Below are 20485 nucleotides of genomic sequence, written 5' to 3'. Positions count from 1 at the left end.
TTGAACATCAGCGTCTGTGCTGTGTAAACGTGTGGTGCGGGATAGTGATCCATCAGCTCATAGGTTCGTTTTTCGTAGACGGAACACTGAATGCGCCAACTGCCTTGTCGCAGTGGTAACAGCGATCCCCGTCAGATCACCGACATTAAGCGCTGTTGGGCTGGGCTAGCACTTGGATGGGTGACCATCCGGTCTGCCGAGCGCTGTTGGCAAGCGGGGTGCACTCAGCCCTTGTGAGGCAAATGAGGAGCTACTTGATTGAGAAGTAGTGGCACCGGTCTCGGAAACTGACATACGGCCGGGATGTGCTGACCACATTCCCCTCCATATCCGCATCCAGTGACGCCTGTGGGCTGAGGATGCCACGGCGGCCAGTAGGTACCTTTGGGCCTTTATGGCCTGCGCGGGAGGAGTTTTTTTAACACTGAATGCGCACTAGTATCGCAGCTTCCTAATAGACCATCAAGACTAGGAGGAGCCTGTGGTACCAACACGATGGCTGTCCAACCCACAGCCGGCCGGAGTGGCCGAGCGGTTCTAGGCGCTACAGACTGGAACCGCGCGACCGCTACGGTCGCAGGTTCGAATCCTGCCTCGGACATGGATGTGTGTGGTGTCTTTAGGTTAGTTAGGTTTAAGTAATTCAAAGTTCTAGGGGACTGATGACCTCAGAAGTTTGACCTCAGAAGTTAAGTCCCATAGTTCTCAGAGCCATTTGAACCATTTTTTCCAACCCATACTGCACGAAGTATTACAGGATGTCTTCACGAATTGTTGCCAAATCGTTTGAATGGACGCAGGGGACCTGTGCCTTGACCCGCCCGTTCCCCGGATTTGACGCTTGTAGACTTTTTTCTGTGGGGAAAGCTGAAAGACTGTCTACAAGGGCACACTAACTGCACCCGATGTTTATGCAGAGACGTAATACTGCAGCCTGCTCGGGCATTCCCCCTGAAATTTGCTAGCACGTGCGCAGCAGTCGTTCCATACCAGACTGAAAGCGTGTATTGCCGCTACCAGTGGCTATTTTGAATGGAACCACTGATGGTCGCATCCACGTAACTAATATATGCACTTGTGTTGTTCTGTAGTGTGTGATATCTCAAGTATTGTACATGTGTCGGTGTGGCAACTTTTGAAACAACGGCGTCACGGAAACCATTCGCACTCTAATGCTGCAACAAACACCACTGACATTTTAATTTACACTATTTTTACTTTGTTGAAGTCAATAGGTATTGTTACTTGTAAAAAAGTGTATTTTTCATAAAAATACACTTTCGAAGTGCTATTATTAGAATACGTTTATTGACTAATAATACGACCTCCTGACTACCAATGCATTCTGCGAAAAACCCACATCAATAGCACTACCGATTTCCGCAATATCTGCGGTGCAAGTTTTAGGTGATTCATAGTGAAACATTGTTAGCAAACAGGAAAGTTGTATTTGTGGCTTATTGGCTTATGATTAGAATACTGCCCACGAATGTCAGTATGCAATAACAGTGAAGAAGGCTCAGGGTGAGAGAGAGATGGGGAACGGGAGATGAACAGAGGGTTGAGAAGAAATGGAGGTAGGAAACGGAAAGGGGTAGTTGGGGAGACGGAGGGGGCCGGAGATGGATGGAGGTGGAAGGAGAAGATGGTGGAGGATGTGATGGGCAGAGAGAAGGGGAGCGAGAGAGGCGGGAGGTGATGCACAGAGAGGAGGGAGGAGAATATGGACAGAGAATGGAGGAAGAAAGTAGTAGATTTATGAATATTTTCTAAGTTTGCGTCTGAAGTTTGACAGGGGACTGCACATTTACTGTAGCACCTTGCAGCCTCACAAATAAGCCGTTATTCAGCAGCAAGTATTTAATACATTTTACCTTTCACAGGTCCAGGTGACGCACCGTAATCTACTGTTGAAAATGATTAATAATTAACGATAGAAGGACCAGGAAGAAAAATCAGAGCATGGCATTCCATAGTTACTTCACTAAACACAATGCGCATTTATTCCATGAACTTAATTTTCAAAGCGGGAACAATTCAGGGAGTTATGTAAACATGTTTACTTGAATCATCCATTAACTGAATCACAAACGGTTAGATTCATTTAAAAATGTAAATAATGGATCACTCTGGCAAGGTCTATACTTCAGGTGAAATAGTTGTCTCTCCGCTTTGAATTCTCGATGGTCAGTATGACAGTTTTCACCAGTTCTGGATTTCTCTGGACTTATATTCAAATGACTAAAAGGTATGATCATTATCTAGTATTTATGGTGTCTCCTGTACAGTGTGTGACTTAATGCTGTTTTACCGCCCGGAAACTGTGCGCACAGTAAAAAAGTTTTCAACCAAGCCTGAAACGTTTAGCTTCCATGCTAAAAAGTTGCTTCAACGGGAGATTTTTTTATTAGTCATGTATAACGTATTACCGACTGTGTCATTGACAAATCAGTATTACACAATTTACATATTACGACTGCATAGTAAAGTATAAATAAAATGCGTCCCACCGCCCTTGTAAAAAAACTCTTAATATTCTTCTGAATTAGTCACATTTTTATAAGACTGAAATATTACGAGGTCCTTCTTCTACTAGCCACGGACTATGGTTTGCAAACTTGATAGTAGCACATTCTAGTAGCAAAATAGTTAACTAACAGCGTTCATAAGCGTCTGAGAAATGTCGTGAGTGCAAGGTTCTTACTGGGCGACCTCTTCCTAAAATGCTTACGAATTCGTCTACCTCTCACAATCACACTACAATACTAAATGTTTTTCCGACGGATTCCTTCCTGCTGAAAAGTAATTACTCCGAATGTCTTATGTGGAAACTCGTAAAGGTTTCCGAGTTGTAGCGTGTAACATGGTGGTGTGTAAGGTAATTATGTCGTTGCGTGAGAAATCGAGTTTCGAATTCGAAGAGTTGGTCCACACGTGGAACACCCTCTCCTTCAGCATGACAATGCCGGACCACACACGAAGGCTGTGACATCCGCAACAATCCAGCGCCTTGGGTACTCTGCCAACAACCATCCTCCATGGCAGTGATGGAGCGGTACAAGCAGAGGTGAGGTTGTGGCTCCGTCGAAAAAGACAAATATTCTACAGTGACGGTATCAACAAACTGTTCTCTCGTTGGGAGAAATGTTTTCGTCGGCAGGGTGAGGAATAAATCTGCAGAGGTGAGGAATGAAGATATAAAATATCAATAGAGCTTGCTTTATTTAAAAAAGCTGTAAGAGCTTTCACATAAAGAATACAGAGGCATTACTTTTCAGCACACCCTCGTACATTTCAAAAAAAGCAAAAAAGTCACACCACGAAAGTATTATCGGAATGGGACGGAAATCGGCAAATGTGATGTACACGCACACGGATAGAAATGATTAAAATTTCAGAAAAGTTGGATGATTTATTCAAGAGAAAAAGCTTCACAGATTGAGCAAGTCAATAACACATTGGATCACCTCTGGTCCTTATGCAACAGTTATTCTACTTGGCACTGATTGACAGCTTTTGGATGTCCTCTTAAGAAATATTGGGCCAAACCATGTCCAACTGGCGCGTTAGATCGTCAGAACATCGAGCTGGTTAGAAGCCCCTGCCTATAATTCTCCGAACGTTCTCAATTGCGGAGCGATCCGACGACCTTGCTGGCCAAGGTAGGGCTTGGAAAGCACGAAGATGACCAGTAGAAATTCTCGACATGCGCGGGCGGGCATTATCTTGCTGAAATGTAAGCCTAGGATGGCTCGCCACGAAGGGCAACAAAACGGGGCATGGAGTATCGTCGATGTACGGCTGTGCTGTAAGAATGTCGCGGTTGACAACCGAAGGAAAGAAAATGGCACACAAGGCCATCACTCTTGGTTGTCAGGCCGTATTGCGGCGTCTCCAGACACGTCTTCACATTGGAGAACGATGGACAGGGCCCTCCAACCATCTCGTTATTTTGCACCTCTAACGCGCCTGTTGGGCAGAATTCGGCACGATATCCGTCAGGAGGACATCCAATAAACCTGTCAGTCAGTGCCAGTACCTCACAAGCGCCAGAGGTGGATCAACGCGTTATTGACTTGCCCAATTTGTGTTGCTCTTTGTCTTGAATAAATAATCCAATTTTTCTGAAATTTCAGTTATTTGTAATATCGTATTTATGAGTTACAACTGCAATGCATCGAAATAAATTAGCGGGTGGCATTACAATGAGGGCAGAGCGTGCTGCTTGAAGACTTCGTGAGATTCTATTTTCTGCTCTCGTGAAACAGAGCTCGGGTGAAATTAGTATAGTATCGTTTCTTCGTTTGCCCTTTTTTTATCTGTTGTCAGTGTGTATTAGGTCCAGTTTGTTTCCTGCATTGCCCTTTATACAGTTCGCGCCTGTGTAACATGACCAAAGCACTTTATGCAGGGTGAACCAGAACTCCACCTATAAACTATCGGAGGTTGTTCAGGGATACTTTCCGAGTATTTTGCTACAAGAACTCCATGGCCACCGGTGGCTCGCTGCAGATTTACAATTACTCTTCAATGAACCACTGGATACCACGGGCCCCTCATACCAAAATACTGAGAAAATATCCCTGAACAAATGGTTAAAATGGCTCTAAGCACTATGGGACTTAACTACTTAAACCTAACTAACCTAAGAACAACACACATCCATGCCCGAGGCAGGGATCGAACCTGCGACCGTAGTAGCAGCGCGGTTCCGCACTGAAGTGCTTAGAACCCCTCGGTCACAGCGGCCGGTTATCCCTGAACAACCTCGGAAATTTTGTCGGCGTTACATTGCAATTCGTCACTTGTATGACTGGGGGAGGGGGGAGGTGGTTGAGGCTACGTGCCAAATCATTGGCAGTTTCCAAGTTTTTACCCGGCCGCATTCCTGCGATTTATTCAACGAGTACTTCTTCTCCCAGTGTCTTGTACAGTGTTCGTGACAGGAGTTTATATTGGCATAACGCAATAGAGTGGCCAAGGCCTCTTTGTACGCTAAAACTCCTTAGTGACTGTACATGTGATCATTTATTAGTTTTCAGTCTATTAAGAAATATTTACTGCATCTTATGTACTGCTTCTGAAGCGATTGATAATGGTTAGTTAAGCAGAAGGCAAATTACATGTCCGAGCAAAAGCATTGGCTCCAGGATTGAGCCTTGTGGGTGGCTACTAACGATTCCGCTTCTCCCGCGCCTGCAGTTTGTTTGGTCGCCGCCACGTTGTGTCATGGGCACCGGCGCCAGCCGAGGCGAGGGTGGCGTTGGTGGCGTCTCCAGCAGCGGCGACCTACGCCTGCCTGGAGTCCAGCTGCGCTTCTCCAGGCCACAGCTGCGGGCCGCCGGGTGCCTGCTGGAGGACATGCGCCGCCAGGACCCAGCGCACGGTGAGTGTTCAGCTCCAGCCCAGCAGGTGGGGAGCTCGTAGCAGCAGATGCCGGTCGCCAGGAATGGTCCTCACCGCGAGAGGTGAGCAGTCCGTCAGCAGGGTTCGACTGGTAGGCTGAAGAGAGGCGGCGATCTGCCTAAAGTTCCTTTGGCGTTAGAGCCCACCACCCAATAACGTAAATACACTGGCGGAAAAAATCGAAACAAAAAATAATTAGTGTAGAGTGATGAAATTTCGGGAAAACATTTGTCTAGGTAAAATATATGACTAATATTGCAAGATCACAGGTTCATGTAAGCGCGAGATGGCCCGTCCGATTAGCTGTTCGGTCTAACGCACGGATTTCCGGATTGGGAAGGAGCGCCTGGTCCCCGGCACGAATCCGCCCGTCGGACTTGTGTCGAGGCGTGAGTCGGCCAATCTGTGGATGATTTTTAGGCTGTTTTCCATCTGCTTCGGCAAATGCGGGCTGGTTCCCCTTATTCCGTTTCAGCTACACTATGTCGGCGATTGCTGCGCAAACAAGTTGTCCACGCACGCGTACACCACAATTACTCTACCACGCAAACATAGGGGTTACACTCGTCTGGTGTGACACTTTACCTGGAGGGGTGGAGGTGGGTGGAGGGGGGGCCCACCAGGGATCGGACCGCACAATAACCCTGAAAGAGTGGTTCGGTGTGAGGCGGCGGAGGGGTGAAGTCGACTGCGGTAGACGTCTTGGGGTTGTGGACCACTGCGGCTGTGGTGGGGTCGGAGCCTCTCCGTCGTTTCTAGGCCCCCGTTAACATAGAATACAATACAAGCGCGAGAAGAGCCATTGTAAAAGTGAAATCACCACACAGGCTTATAAATTTGCAGTAAGGGGGTGTGGGATAACCATGGTGGTGCTCATTAAACAATATACACTATAGAAAATATAAGTAAATCTACAAAATAAACAATAGTGAAATGTTGTTAGCAAACAAGAAAGTCGTATTTATGGCTTTTTGGTTTATAATCAGAATCCGAATTTGCAATAACAATAAACAAGGCTCAAGTACAGACAGAAGGAGGAAGAGAAGATGGGCAGAGGGATGGGAGGAAACGGACATAGATAACGAGAAAGAGAAGATGGACAGAGAGAGGTGTCAGGAGGAGATGGAGAGACAGGGGGAGGGAGAAGATGGGCAGAGAAGGGAGAGGAGTTGATGGGCTGTGAGAGGGGCAGAGAGAGGGGACAGGAGGGGATGGAGAGAGAGGCTGGAAGGAGAAGATGGAGAGATAAAGGAGGAGGGGCTGATGGACTGAGGGTGAGAGAGAGAGGAGGCAGGAGAATATGGAGAGGGAGTTGTGAGAGGCAGTTGGACAGAGAGAGAGAGAGAGATATGGGGAGGTTGAAATGGACAGAGAGAGGTTGAGAGGATGGGTGCAGGAGGAGATAGAAGGGAGAAAGAAAAGGTACACAAAGAAAGGGGGAGGAGTTCATGGACAGAGAGGGGAGGCAGGAGTATAAGCAGAGAGTGAGAATGAGAGTGAGCGTGAGCGTGAGAGTGAGCGTGAGCGTGAGAGTGAGCGTGAGCGTGAGAGTGAGCGTGAGAGTGAGCGTGAGAGTGAGCGTGAGAGTGAGCGTGAGAGTGAGCGTGAGAGTGAGCGTGAGAGTGAGCGTGAGAGTGAGCGTGAGAGTGAGCGTGAGAGTGAGCGTGAGAGTGAGCGTGAGAGTGAGCGTGAGAGTGAGCGTGAGAGTGAGCGTGAGCATGAGAGTGAGCGTGAGCATGAGAGTGAGCGTGAGCATGAGAGTGAGCGTGAGCATGAGAGTGAGCGTGAGCATGAGAGTGAGCGTGAGCATGAGAGTGAGAGTGAGAGTGAGCGTGAGCGTGAGCGTGAGCGTGAGAGTGAGAGTGAGAGTGAGAGTGAGCGTGAGAGTGAGCGTGAGAGTGAGCGTGAGAGTGAGCGTGAGAGTGAGCGTGAGAGTGAGCGTGAGAGTGAGCGTGAGAGTGAGCGTGAGAGTGAGCGTGAGAGTGAGCGTGAGAGTGAGCGTGAGAGTGAGCGTGAGAGTGAGCGTGAGAGTGAGCGTGAGAGTGAGCGTGAGAGTGAGCGTGAGAGTGAGCGTGAGAGTGAGCGTGAGAGTGAGCGTGAGAGTGAGCGTGAGAGTGAGCGTGAGAGTGAGCGTGAGAGTGAGCGTGAGAGTGAGCGTGAGAGTGAGCGTGAGAGTGAGCGTGAGAGTGAGAGAGAGCGAGAGAGAGAGAGAGAGAGAGAGAGAGAGAGAGAGAGAGAGAGAGAGAGAGAGAGGGAAGGGTGAGAAGAAGATAGAGGGGGGAGTAGATGATGGCCAGAGAGAGGGGACGGAGGAGGAAATGGACAGATGAAGAAGTACGGGGTGATGCACAGAAACAGGGGAGAGAAGGAGATCAGTACGTACAACCAGTTCCCATACATATTTTTTTTCTTTTTTATTGAAGCAGAGCGTTTCTGTGTACAGATAGTATCGCGTAAAAAATATTTAGTTGCCATTTGATCATACACTGCACTCATCAAAAGCAAAAATGTAAGTCATAGTCGATTTTTAATAAATAAATAAAAATGCAGGCTTGTGGGAGGAACTACTGTAGAGATTTATCCTGGAATTCGCAGGACAACATAAAACTCTTACTGTTATCGTCAATTGTAGGCTTAAACTTACTTGTGTGCTTTCAAAATTTTTGAAAGCAATAGGCTAGCCTCGTTTAAAATAAACGTTCTCTAATTTTATTGTATAATTACCTGAGAAATACGTTATATTTTGGAATTTTCGGACCCTTACAAAACTATATTCTCGTAAGTTACAGATACGAATGTTTTGGATACGTAACGTATCTCGTAGTATATCAACATTTGTTGCTCACATTTACTACCAAAGAATACATGACCCCTGAATTTCATTGTATATTAAAGCAAATAAACGTAAGTTTTTAAGAATGTTAAAAAAAGGCTACATTGTGCTGCGCATAATCTTCGAGCAATCTGTAGTAAATCGGCGTTTGTGATCTACATTTATCATAAATTAACTCTGTTTTCAAGTTTGCTAACAAACATAATTAAGCTCAAAAAGTTTTACGAAACTGGTAATAAATTTTTACCGCCGGTTTCTGTGTTGCATTAATAGAAATATCGTTTTGTATGTTTCCTTCAATTCTTGTAGGGAATTAGCAGCTTTTTAGCTCAACAAATTAAAAGATAATGAGTGCGCTTGATTTAAAATTATTTGATCAATGTCGAGTAATAGACTGCACCAGCCAAAACGCAGCCCACTGTGAATGCTTCGTCTACGGCTCATGGTCCAGCGGCTGGCGTTGCTGCCTCTGGATCACGGGGGCCCAGGTTCGATTTCCGGCCGGGTCGGGGATTTTCTCCGGCTGGGGACTGGGTGTTTGCGTTATCCTTTCATCATTCGGGAATTGTGGTGAGACGGGACAGTGAAAAGATTGGGAATTGGTACAGGAGCTGATAACCACGCAGTTGAACACCCCACAATCCACATATCAGCATCATCATTTGTGAATGATGTTTCCGAACGCGGAATGAGTTCGTTGACGTTCATAAGCAGCTGAGAAACGCCCTGGTTACTGTCAAAATACTGGCAGCTGCTGAAAACTGGCATTTTAAAAGAGCTCCTGAGAGTCGAGTACCTGTGATACCAGTATCAGAAATCCCTCAAGTACTATCCTGTCCTGTGGATCCTGTCTCCTCTGCAGAAGTACAGTATCTATCGTTACTTGTCTACTTCGCTGCTTTAGCATGCCGATGGTAGATTTAGGCGTCCTGTACAGGTTGGATGGGGACCAGGGAGGATTCATTGTGTTACAACGATCCCACTACTGACACTGAAACATAGCCCGTGGGACCTACTTCACCTGATTTGGAGAAACCTTTTTTGTCCAATGTCAAGAGGCGTGCAAACGCAAAAGGGTAGAGGTTTTCTAGTCGTCAGCAGTTCAAACGTATGGTGAAAGATGGTGCCGTTAGGGAAAAGGCAAGAAGGGTCAGGAAAGCAGGTGCACTCAGTGTGTAAGCCTGGGGGCTTAATCCAGCATGTTAAGGCTATTCCAGCAGCCATTGTGAGAGCAGGGTGCAACTACAGGTTGTGGCGTACGTTAGAACAAATGATGCCTGTTTGGGCTCTGACCCCATACTTGGGCCATTCCAAAGACTGACAGAAGGTTCAAAAGGCTAGCCTTGGGAATGGTGTTGCAACGAACCTCACAATTTGCAGCATCGCCCCCAGAGCTGACCATGGGTCTTTGGTTCTCAGTCGAGTGGAAGGACTGAACCAGAGACTTTAAAAGTTCTGTGACAAGCTAGGCTGCGACTTCCTGGATTTGAGCCCCAGGGTTGAGAACTGTAGGGTGCCCTAAAAGAGGAAGTGTGCTCTGCACATCAGATGCTGCTACACAGGTAGCTGAGTGTGTGGGTGGGGTTCCCAAGATTTTTTTTCCTTGGATTAGGCCACTCTCCATCCAATACAGAGAAGGACACATCTACGAAATCCAGACGTACCAGTGTAATATCTGATGAGTCAGCACAGCATGGAATTCAACCTTTACACAACGTCACAAGCTCAGCACAAAATGCTGTGGGATGGTAGGACTGGACCAAGTGATACATCAGGCAATCACCATCGACAGTTGTACTGAACATATATTTGCCACATTTAAACAAGACAAGTAACAAATAAAAGCACCAACACATTTTTAAAATTACCATTTAGGTGAGAGCAAGTTACTTCAAAATTTAAACATTCATAAATCACGGCACTTATGGCTTATTATACATTTAGTGAAATGAGTTAAAAATTATTTACTCAAAAACTATGATCAACCTGAAGACCAATTTACTAAAATTTAACGAGGAAATGTAGTCTTTCGTTACTGCAGTGACTGGTATTACCAAAAGTAATTCAGAGTACAGGCAACAACAAATCAGATACCATGGCACACAACCACGTTACTTAAATGGCAGGGAACCTGCAATGTAAGGTATAAAATGTAAAATTTCATGTGACTAAGCAACCTCGTGGGATTCGACGAACTACGCCCAGAAGCGGACGCCAGTCCACTCAGCTGTTTCCACTGCAGGCTCGGCATGTACTGCCAAACGGCAGCAGCAACGGTCACGAATAGGCACAAAAAATACCAGAACTAGTGGGTATTTACAACAGACTGACATCTGCCTTAAGTAACTAGAAACACATAATTCATCACAGCACATCATCTGTAGAATCATTCAGCCTATTAATGAACATCAGCCAAGCAATACAATGTATTCTCTTATGTGTGTAAGGGCAATTATACATTAAGCCGCAAGTGAACTAGATACACGGCCAGCCGGCACGCGCGGGCAAAGGGAGTAGAGCACAAGAAGGACGCAACGCAGGACCCCGCACCCGCTACCAAGACAAACAGCGGAAGTCCCAATAAAACGAAATCAAATGCCAGTAACTAGCGTGCAGGCTAACGGTATATCGAGACACCCACCCCCACCCCGCCGCAAAAAACAAGGCGACTTACAGCAAATAGCGACACTTAAATTTGTAATTAAATCAGGATAATTATCATATCCACATACTGCCCTTGAAGGAATTCTTGTACTTTCATTAATAGAATCCGGTTCAAACTATTAAACCCGCAATTCAACTGGCCACTCAGTAACTTGCAAGAATTTATGAAATACTCATTTAGAATTAGACACATGTCTCTCAGACACACTATCACTTCATATAGAAATGCGATAGTAATGTTATTGCAATTCGCAGCAAATATATCCAGGAAAAATTTTGTCCATGTATATCTACAGCAATTGGCCAGCTTATGTCCGTCGTGTGATAACAGTACAATAACCAGGCGGCACTTAGACAAGGACCAGCCAAACTGTTTTCAGTGGCGGTTAACACTGATAGTATCAAAGTACAAACAGAATGTCTCAGCACGCCAGACCCCAGTAAATGTTAATCATCACATCACATACAGCTCTCACTAGAACCTTGCGTACTAAGCAAGTTGAAATTAACACATTCGAGGACAGACTTAGGAGTAGCAACGGCCGGCCAAGAAAATGAAGTCAGCAGCACTGAACCCAGTAGTCGATTCCGGCCACAATTTACAAGACAAGCAAGGCACTTACCCTCATGCTTTTTCGACGAAGTTAGCTATGGCAGATTCCGGTGCCAGGAGGCATGCAAGAAGCGAAATACACCAACATCTTCCCAGTAACGTGACTGCTTCCACCCCGGCGATATTTGCTACGGCACCGTCACCAGGGTAAACAGCCCCTTTTAGATGTGCTCTTCCTGCTGCTTCGCACGACGCCTGTACTGTCCACCCGACGTTACTGCTAGGCGTCCCAAAAGCAAAAATTCTTGCTACTTGCTAGAGCTTACCCCTCGCATCCCGATTAGCCCTGTAGGTGGCGCTACCGCGTGTTCTGTGCACACCACCAGAAAGATGTTTCATACTGGCGGCGGGAATATCGCTGATCGAGCCACACGGCTCAATATCGAAAGAAATGCCTCCCACAGGTGAGAGCATTGAAGTCCTAATGGTTAACTGCCGAAGCATTTGCAGCAAAGTGTCAGATTTTGAAGGACTCCTGGAAATCAGAGAAGCTCACATAATACTAGGTACAGAAAGCTGGTTGAAACCTGAAATTGATAACAGTGAAGTTTTTGGGGAAAATTCAAGTGCATATCGAAACGACAGGCAAATGGGAAATGGAAGTGGTGTATGTGTCTCAGTAGACAATAAACTCAAACCCACCGAGATACAAATTGAAGCTGCATGTGAGACTGTTTGGGGAAGACATGGTATCGGTGACAGGTATAAAATGATAATTGAATACTTCTATCACCAGACTCATCTTGTGATGTAAACCAAAACAACCTCAGTTCTCTTCTACGTAAGTTCCCCAGTCATACTGTAATAATCGGTGGAGACTTAAATCATCCCCAACAATCAATTGGGAAAATTACTGTTTTGCTAGTGATAGGACTGATAAGACATCTTGTTAAATATTAACAAATGCCTTCACTGAAAACTACCCGAACAGATAGTTTGGAACCCCATTAATTATGGAAATGTACTGGGTCTAATGCCAACAAAGAGACCTAACCTCTTTGAAGATGTCCACATCGAAACTGATATCAGTTACTGTGATGCAGTTGTGCCAGCAATGATTACCAAAGTAAAAAGGACAACTAAAACAAGCAGAAAGATATCTATGTTCAGCAAACTAGATAAAAAAATCAGTATGCCGAATCTCAATGAGGAACTTAACTACTTTCAACAAAGAGCAGGTCATGTGAAGGAACTCTGACTCAAGTTTAAGAGAATAGTTTTCCATGAACTGGATAGATATATACCCAGTAGAACACAGGTGCCTCCTTCAGTTGTGCTTAATCCACTAAAAGGCTTCCTACAGATATATAACCAAATATAGTTAGGCACCTTCAACATCATGAAACTATTTGTCATACTACAGTAGAACTACACAATATAGTTACATAATAAAAGGACAGAAATTTAGATATTGCCCTGCTCTATTATACACAAATATAGGATAGAGGGAGTACAGGAAAATGGGGAGATAAGAGGAGGAGGGGGAGAAAAGCACAGGTGAAGTGCATCTACTAATGATTACTGTGATCAGTTTAGTAAAACTGGTATTTTTAAAACACAGACAAGAAGGCAGATAATTGAAGTTATAAAACTTTAAAAAAGTAAACAGTGAAACAAAAATAGTTCCTGTAAATAACAAAAAAATGGTTCAAATGGCTCTGAGCACTATGCGACTTAACTTCTGAGGTTATCATTCGCCTAGAACTTAGAAATAATTAAACCTAACTAACCTAAGGACATCACACACATCCATGCCCGAGGCAGGATTCGAACCTACGACCGGAGCGGTCGCTCGGCTCCAGAATGTAGCGTCTAGAACCGCACGGCCACTCCGACCAGCTGTAAATAACATAAAAAATAAAAACATATGTACACATCAATGATGGATGTATCTACAAATTACGAAAAAAATATATAGGTTTTTTAATGCCTAATTTATCTGAAAATTTAATAGTCATAGGTGACTGGAATTCGACAGTAGAAAAAGGAAGAGAAGGAAACGTTGTAGGTGAATATGGATTGGGGCTAAGAAATGAAAGAGGAAGCTGCCTGGTAGAATTTTGCACAGAGCATAACTTAATCATAGCTAACACTTGGTTCAAGAACCATGAAATGTGGTTGTATACATGGAAGAGCCCTGGAGATACTAAAAGGTTTCAGATAGATTATATAATGCTACGACAGATATTTAGGAACCAGGTTTTAAATTGTAAGACATTTCCAGGAGCAGATGTGGACTCTGACCACAATCTATTGGTTATGAACTGTAGAGTAAAACTGAAGAAACTGCAAATCGTTGGGAATTTAAGGAGATGGGACCTGGATAAACTGAAAGAACCAGAGGTTGTACAGAGTTTCAGGGAGAGCATAAGTGAACAATTGACAGGAATGGGGGAAAGAAATACAGTAGAAGAAGAATGGGTAGCTTTGAGGAATGAAATAGCGAAGGCAGCAGAGGATCAAGTAGGTAAAAAGACGAGGGCTAGTAGAAACCCTTGGGTAATAGAAGATGTACTGAATTTAATTGACGAAAGGAGAAAATACAAAAATGCAGCAAGTGAAGCAGGCAAAAAGGAATACAAACGTCTCAAAAATGAGATCGACAGAAAGTGCAAAACGGCTAAGCAGGGATGGCTAGAGGACAAATGTAAGGATGTAGAGGCTTATCTCATGAGGGGTAAGATAGATACTGCCTACAGGAAAATTAAAGGGACCTTTGGAGAAAAGAGAACCACTTGCATGAATATCAAGAGCTCAGATGGAAACACAGTTGTAAGCAAAGAAGGGAAAACAGAAAGGTGGAAGGAGTATATAGAGGGTCTATACGGGGGCGATGTTCTTGAGGACAATATTATGGAAATGGAAGAGGAGGTAGATGAAGATGAAATGGGAGATATGATACTGCGTAAAGAGTTTGACAGAGCACTGAAAGACGAAACAAGGCCCCGGGAGTAGACAACATTCCATTAGAACCACTGACAGCCTTGGGAGAGCCAGTCCTGACAAAACTCTACCATCTGGTGAGCAAGATGTATGAGACGGGCGAAATTCCCTCAGACTTCAAGAAGAATATAATAATTCCAATCCCAAAGAAAGCAGGTGTTGATAGATGTGAAAATTACCGAACTATCAGTTTAATAAGTCACAGCTGCAAAATACTAACGCGAATACTTTACAGATGAGTGGAAAAACTAGTAGAAGCCGACCTCGGGGAAGATCACTTTGGATTCCGTACAAATGTTGGAACACGTGAGGCAATACTGACCCTACGACTTGTCTTAGAAGAAAGATTAAGGAAAGGCAAACCTACGTTTCTAGCATTTGTCGACTTAGAGAAAGCTTTTGACAATGTTGATTGGAATACTTTCTTTCAAATTCTGAAGGTGGCTGGGGTAAAATACAGGGAGCGAAAGGCTATTTACAATTTGTACAGAAACCAGATGGCAGTTATAAGAGCCGAGGGACATGAAAGGGAAGGAGTGGTTGGGAAGGGAGTGAGACAGGGTTGTAGCCTCTCTCCGATGCTATTCAATCTGTATATTGAGCAAGCAGTAAAGGAAACGAAAAAAAAGTTCGGAGTAGGTATTAAAATCCATGGAGAAGAAATAAAAACATTGAGGTTCGCCGATGACACTGTAATTCTGTGAGACAGCAAAGGACTTGGAAGAGCAGTTGAACGGAATGGACAGTGTCTTGAAAGGAGGATATAAGATGAACAGCCGGCCGCGGTGGTCTAGCGGTTCTAGGCGCGCAGTCCGGAACCGCGCGACTGCTACAGTCGCAGGTTCGAATCCTGCCTCGGGCATGGATGTGTGTCATGTCCTTAGGTTAGTTAGGTTTAAGTAGTTCTAAGTTCTAGGGGACTGATGACCACAGTAGTTAAGTCCCATAGTGCTCAGAGCCATTTGAACCATTTTTTAAGATGAACATCAACAAAAGCAAAACAAGGATGATGGAATGTAGTCGAATTAAGTCGGGTGATGCTGAGGGAATTAGATTAGGAAATGAGACACTTAAAGTAGTAAATGAGTTTTGCTATTTGGGGAGCAAAATAACTGATGATGGTCGAAGTAGAGAGGATATAAAATGTAGACTGGCAATGGCAAGGAAAGCGTTTCTGAAGAAGAGAAATTTGTTAACATCGAGTATTGATTTAAATCTCAGGAAGTCGTTTCTGAAAGTATTTGTATGGAGTGTAGTCATGTACGGAAGTGAAACATGGACGATAAATAGTTTGAACAGGAAGAGAATAGAAGCTTTCGAAATGTGGTGCTACAGAAGAATGGTGAAGATTAGATGGGTAGATTACATAACTAATGAGGAGATACTGAATATAATAGGGGAGAAGATGAGTTTGTGGCACAACTTGACTAGAAGAAGGGATCAGCAATTTAGTACTGGAGGGCAGCGTGGAGGGAAAAAATCGTAGAGGGAGACCAAGAGATGAATACACTAAGCAGATTCAGAAGGATGTAGGCTGCAGTGGGTACTGGGAGATGAAGAAGCTTGCACAGGATAGAGTAGCATGGAGAGCTGGATCAAACTAGTCTCAGGACTGGAGACCACAACAACAACAATTTAACACTGGAAATAAATTTTCTATTGATGGTTGTATCTTCAAATTTGAGAAAGATATATAGGATTTTTATGCCTAATTTAACATTCATAATTACCTATAAATGTATTGTGTTGAACCAAGTGCTCATATTAAATCACTTACATGTGTATAACCAAATGATTGAGAGAATATTGATGAAGTTGCTTTTTATAAGAACATATGTAATTGAGGGGAGTTTGCAGGGGCTATGTGGTCAATCTTAAATTAGCCTACTTTATTTACCTTTATCTGTGGAACCAATGAAGAAAACACTCTAAAATTTTTAAAGTATCTTAGTATCTTATCCATGTAATTTATATTTACTGATCCATAATTAAGAGATGAGGTACAAAAGAATTATATATATATATATATATATATATATATATATATATATATATATTCAATTATGCTATTTTTTATTACACATTATTGTACATATAATGCCCAAGATGTATATCTATTTTTATTATTTCTATTGTTTTGCCTCAGCAGGTGCTGTATGTTATAATGAAATAGGTACCGAAGTTTCATATAGCTATCACGAGTAGTTTTTGATATAAAGGAACATAAAACATAAATAACGTCATTTTGAGAAAATCACATTTGAAGTTGAAAATGATAAAACTTGACTTGTAATTTTAAATTAAGTATCAAAAACACCTAGCAGCACAGTCAGCGTCATCATCTTTGCCAGCTTTCTTCTCTAAAAGCTTATTTCTTCTGACCAACCTTGCGTCTTTGGTGGTGAATTCAGCTGCACGCTGAGCCTCGGCGAGTCTCAGCGTGTCGAATAACTTCAATCAGTCTAAAGTATGGTAGCCTGGAGTGATGTTAAGATGTTTTACAGCTCTTATTCTTCCCATGTTTCCAACATTAAAATTTAATACAGCATCACTAACTCCCCATTTTAGTGTATTGAGCACTACAAAAAGATTTTTGGGAACTCGTCTTCAGATAATGTTATTGAATGATTCGTTAGGATTCTGTGTTCACCCGTATAGACACTTTCGGAGGAGGTCTGGGTGAGATAGGTCCTTATAAATTGGTTTGATTGCTTCCATAACAGCTTCAGGAATAAAGTTCTTGTGTTCAGAAGACACTCCTGAAACTTCAGCCTTCCGGAATTTACAACTCGATTCAGGTCCAGGTGGGCAGAGTGAATGTGTCGGTTATCTGTCAAATTCAAATGGTTCAAATGGCTCTGAGCACTATGGGACTTAACATCTGTGGTCATCAGTCCCCTAGAACTTAGAACTACTTAAACCTAACTAGCCTAAGGACATCACACATATCCATGCCCGAGGCAGGATTCGAACCTGCGACCGTAGCAGTCGCGCGGTTCCAGACTGAGCGCCGAGAACCGCTAGACCACCGCGGCCGGCGGTTATTTGTCGGTTGAAAGTTTGTGGAAGTATGAGACTCAGACTGCTGTCCTCATACTTTGTTAATCATTTCCGCTGACTTCGATGGCCGTTCCATAATACTGCAGAAGCTGATTTATTGTTTTATCAGTCAGCCGACCTCTTAGTGGCTGGCCATCAGACAGTGCAGTGGTGCGAAGAGTTTGTTTTAATTTTCTGAGACGTGTGCCCACGCCCTTTTGCACATGCCCAACGCATTCCAATTTCCTTATCATAATATTTTAATATTGATTTTCTTCAACAACACACTTACACGCTTTAGAATCACCATCCCCAAGGTACGGTGTGTATCGGACACACCTTTCTTGCAGTGATCGGCTAAACATTTTCATTGCGGCATCAGCTTCCATTCCTCCGCTGGTTCCTACATAATTTTTCTGATAGTTTTCATGTTCATTTTTTCCATTTTTCTCACAGGAGCTATAACAATGTTTTGTAAGTGCCTCAAAGTCAATTACTTTCCCTGTGTTTATACTTGTGATTGTGGCAAGAGAGTTTTTCGATGTGCGGCCATGCTTTTGTAATGTTCCGTCAAACGGAACTGGTATATAAATGCTGCCTTCGTTCATTTCAGAAGCTTCATTTGTTGCAGCCTTCATCGACAGGGAAGCGACAGATTCAACCGCTTCTCCTATAACTTCAGTGTACCTCTGAATTTTCGTTAATGGTGGTGGTAGATTCATAAGCGAACAGAAACACGGAGCTGCATTAAGACCTTTTCTGATAGTTCCCATGGCATAGAAAAGTCTTACATTTACCGCATACAGATTATTCCTGCGTTCATTTGATGTTACAAATGACTTTCTGTTGTCACAGCATGTGAAAATAACTGCTATTGTCGCAAAAAGTCCAATTCTCGCAGAAAAATCTTCTTCAATAATTACTTTTCCACCACAAGTATTACAGCACAATGAATCCCACAACACCTAAATTAAAATGTTCATGTCACACGACACATAACTCAGACCAGAAGTGGTATTTTCTAAATTATCCTGCAGTAACCGTAGTTCCTCATATTGTTTATCTATTTTAGTTTTACTTGCACGGGGTGATGTCGCAGCTGCCTTGTTCTCTGGTGACACATCGAGGTTATTTGATTTTACACTGCTTGTAGGATTCAACTCTTGAACAACACTCGGTTTTACATTTCTAGTGTGTTGGTTACCTCCAAACTTACGTTCCTTCAAAAAAAAAAAAAAAAAAAAAAAAACTTTCAAAACGTTCAAAAACGTTCAAACGTCTGTGAAATCTTATGGGACTTAACTGCTAAGGTCATCAGTCCCTAAGCTTACACACTACTTAACTTAAATTACCCTAAGGACAAACACACACACCCATGCCCGAGGGAGGACTCGAACCTCCGCCGGGACCAGCCGCACAGTCCATGACTGCAGCGTACGTTCCTTGAAGAGACTAACACTTCTGGGCATCTTTATATTACGTCAAACTGCACCAGATTTAACCAAAAGTTACTTTTCCACTCAAACAAACAATAGCCAAGCGACAGACAATACAGCGTGTGACTGACATCGAGTGCCACGTATTTTCTGTCCATAGATGAAAATCACAGCCTTCTATAAAGTGTAGTTTCCGAGATATTCACATATAAACAGATGCACGCCCGAAATTTGGTGGTTTCAGAGATACGCATGTAAGACCAGAAAATTAAAAATAAAATATTTCCAAATGTCACACACAGATGATTAAGGACCATTTTGTGCAGGAAAGAATAAATAAATTCTAGGGCTTTTTTGCAAAATGTCAAAATTTTCCAATTTTTGCCTGCAAGCTCCCCTTAATGAAAAAAAAAAGCACGAGAAAGTTATTACTAAGCAATTGAGAACGTCGTCTGTATGATAAAGAGAGTGCAAACAGTTGTCGTTAAAAATTCTTAAAATGAAATTGCAGTAAAACGAAATGACATCAGGACAGCGACGTCCCCTGCTGGACTGTTCGGTTGTGTCGCGCGGCTGCTGGCGACTCCATCTGTGTGTGTGTTTACTTCTAGTGTTTACAGTGCGGCAGGTAGGCAGTGTGCTCTCGTCTCGTCCCACATAGTAGCCCCGACCGGCTGAAGCTTCCCTCCAAGTCAGTACTTGCGCGTTGCACTAGAGTAACAAGTCGTCGAAAACACTGAAAAAGCAGCTGCGGGAGGAACCTTTCTGATCGCTCGGCACCCAATATATCGTGTGCGTAAATTTATAATTCTTCCAGTATACACAGCGGGCGCACCACCTTACCTGCGCTACGGAAAATTTTAAAATTACAGTATTTAAGTACATGCAGCCAAGTGTGTACTGGAAGCTCTCTAACTGCTGTGGTGACGTGAGTATTCTTTAAATCTAATCTCAACATCTCGTCCTGTCTGCCCTATGCATATTTCTTCGCAGCTATTACGTTTGATTTGGCATCTTCGCGAAGTTGCAAAAAGATTTTTGTTATTATCAATGTTGTGGCACAGTTGAATTTTAAGCGACTTAGCTGTTCAGAAACATATGTTAAATTTAAATGCAAACATTTTAGCTTAGTCTTTACTGTGACTATTATCGACATCGAATGAAACAACATGTTTACTATTACCAGTCACTATTTATTTATACTCACATTGCGTTTGAAAGGTTCAGCCTCCATCATCAGGTGGATTTACGAGATATGTATTATCGTGACACGTTTGTGTTGTGTTGCAACTTTAGGGTAACGCGTGACACTATCTGCAGTGGCCACAGGCTCCTTTCTCTATCGTAATACATGACATACGAACTGTAAGCAAAAATTGCGTCTCGAAACTACCTAGATACCATCTTTGGTTACAAAATGTAACAGTTTATATCTCATGTATTACGACAGAGAACGGAGCCTGCGACCACTGGAGACAGTGCCACACGTTACTGCAAAGTTGTAACACGACACACACCCGTCGTATTAACACATGTAAATCCACCTGATGA

Source organism: Schistocerca serialis, chromosome 4, assembly GCF_023864345.2.
Source record: "Schistocerca serialis cubense isolate TAMUIC-IGC-003099 chromosome 4, iqSchSeri2.2, whole genome shotgun sequence".
In the NCBI taxonomy this organism is placed as follows: domain Eukaryota; kingdom Metazoa; phylum Arthropoda; class Insecta; order Orthoptera; family Acrididae; genus Schistocerca; species Schistocerca serialis.
The sequence above is the reverse complement of the archived record's forward strand: the minus strand, read 5'-3'. Positions refer to the sequence as shown.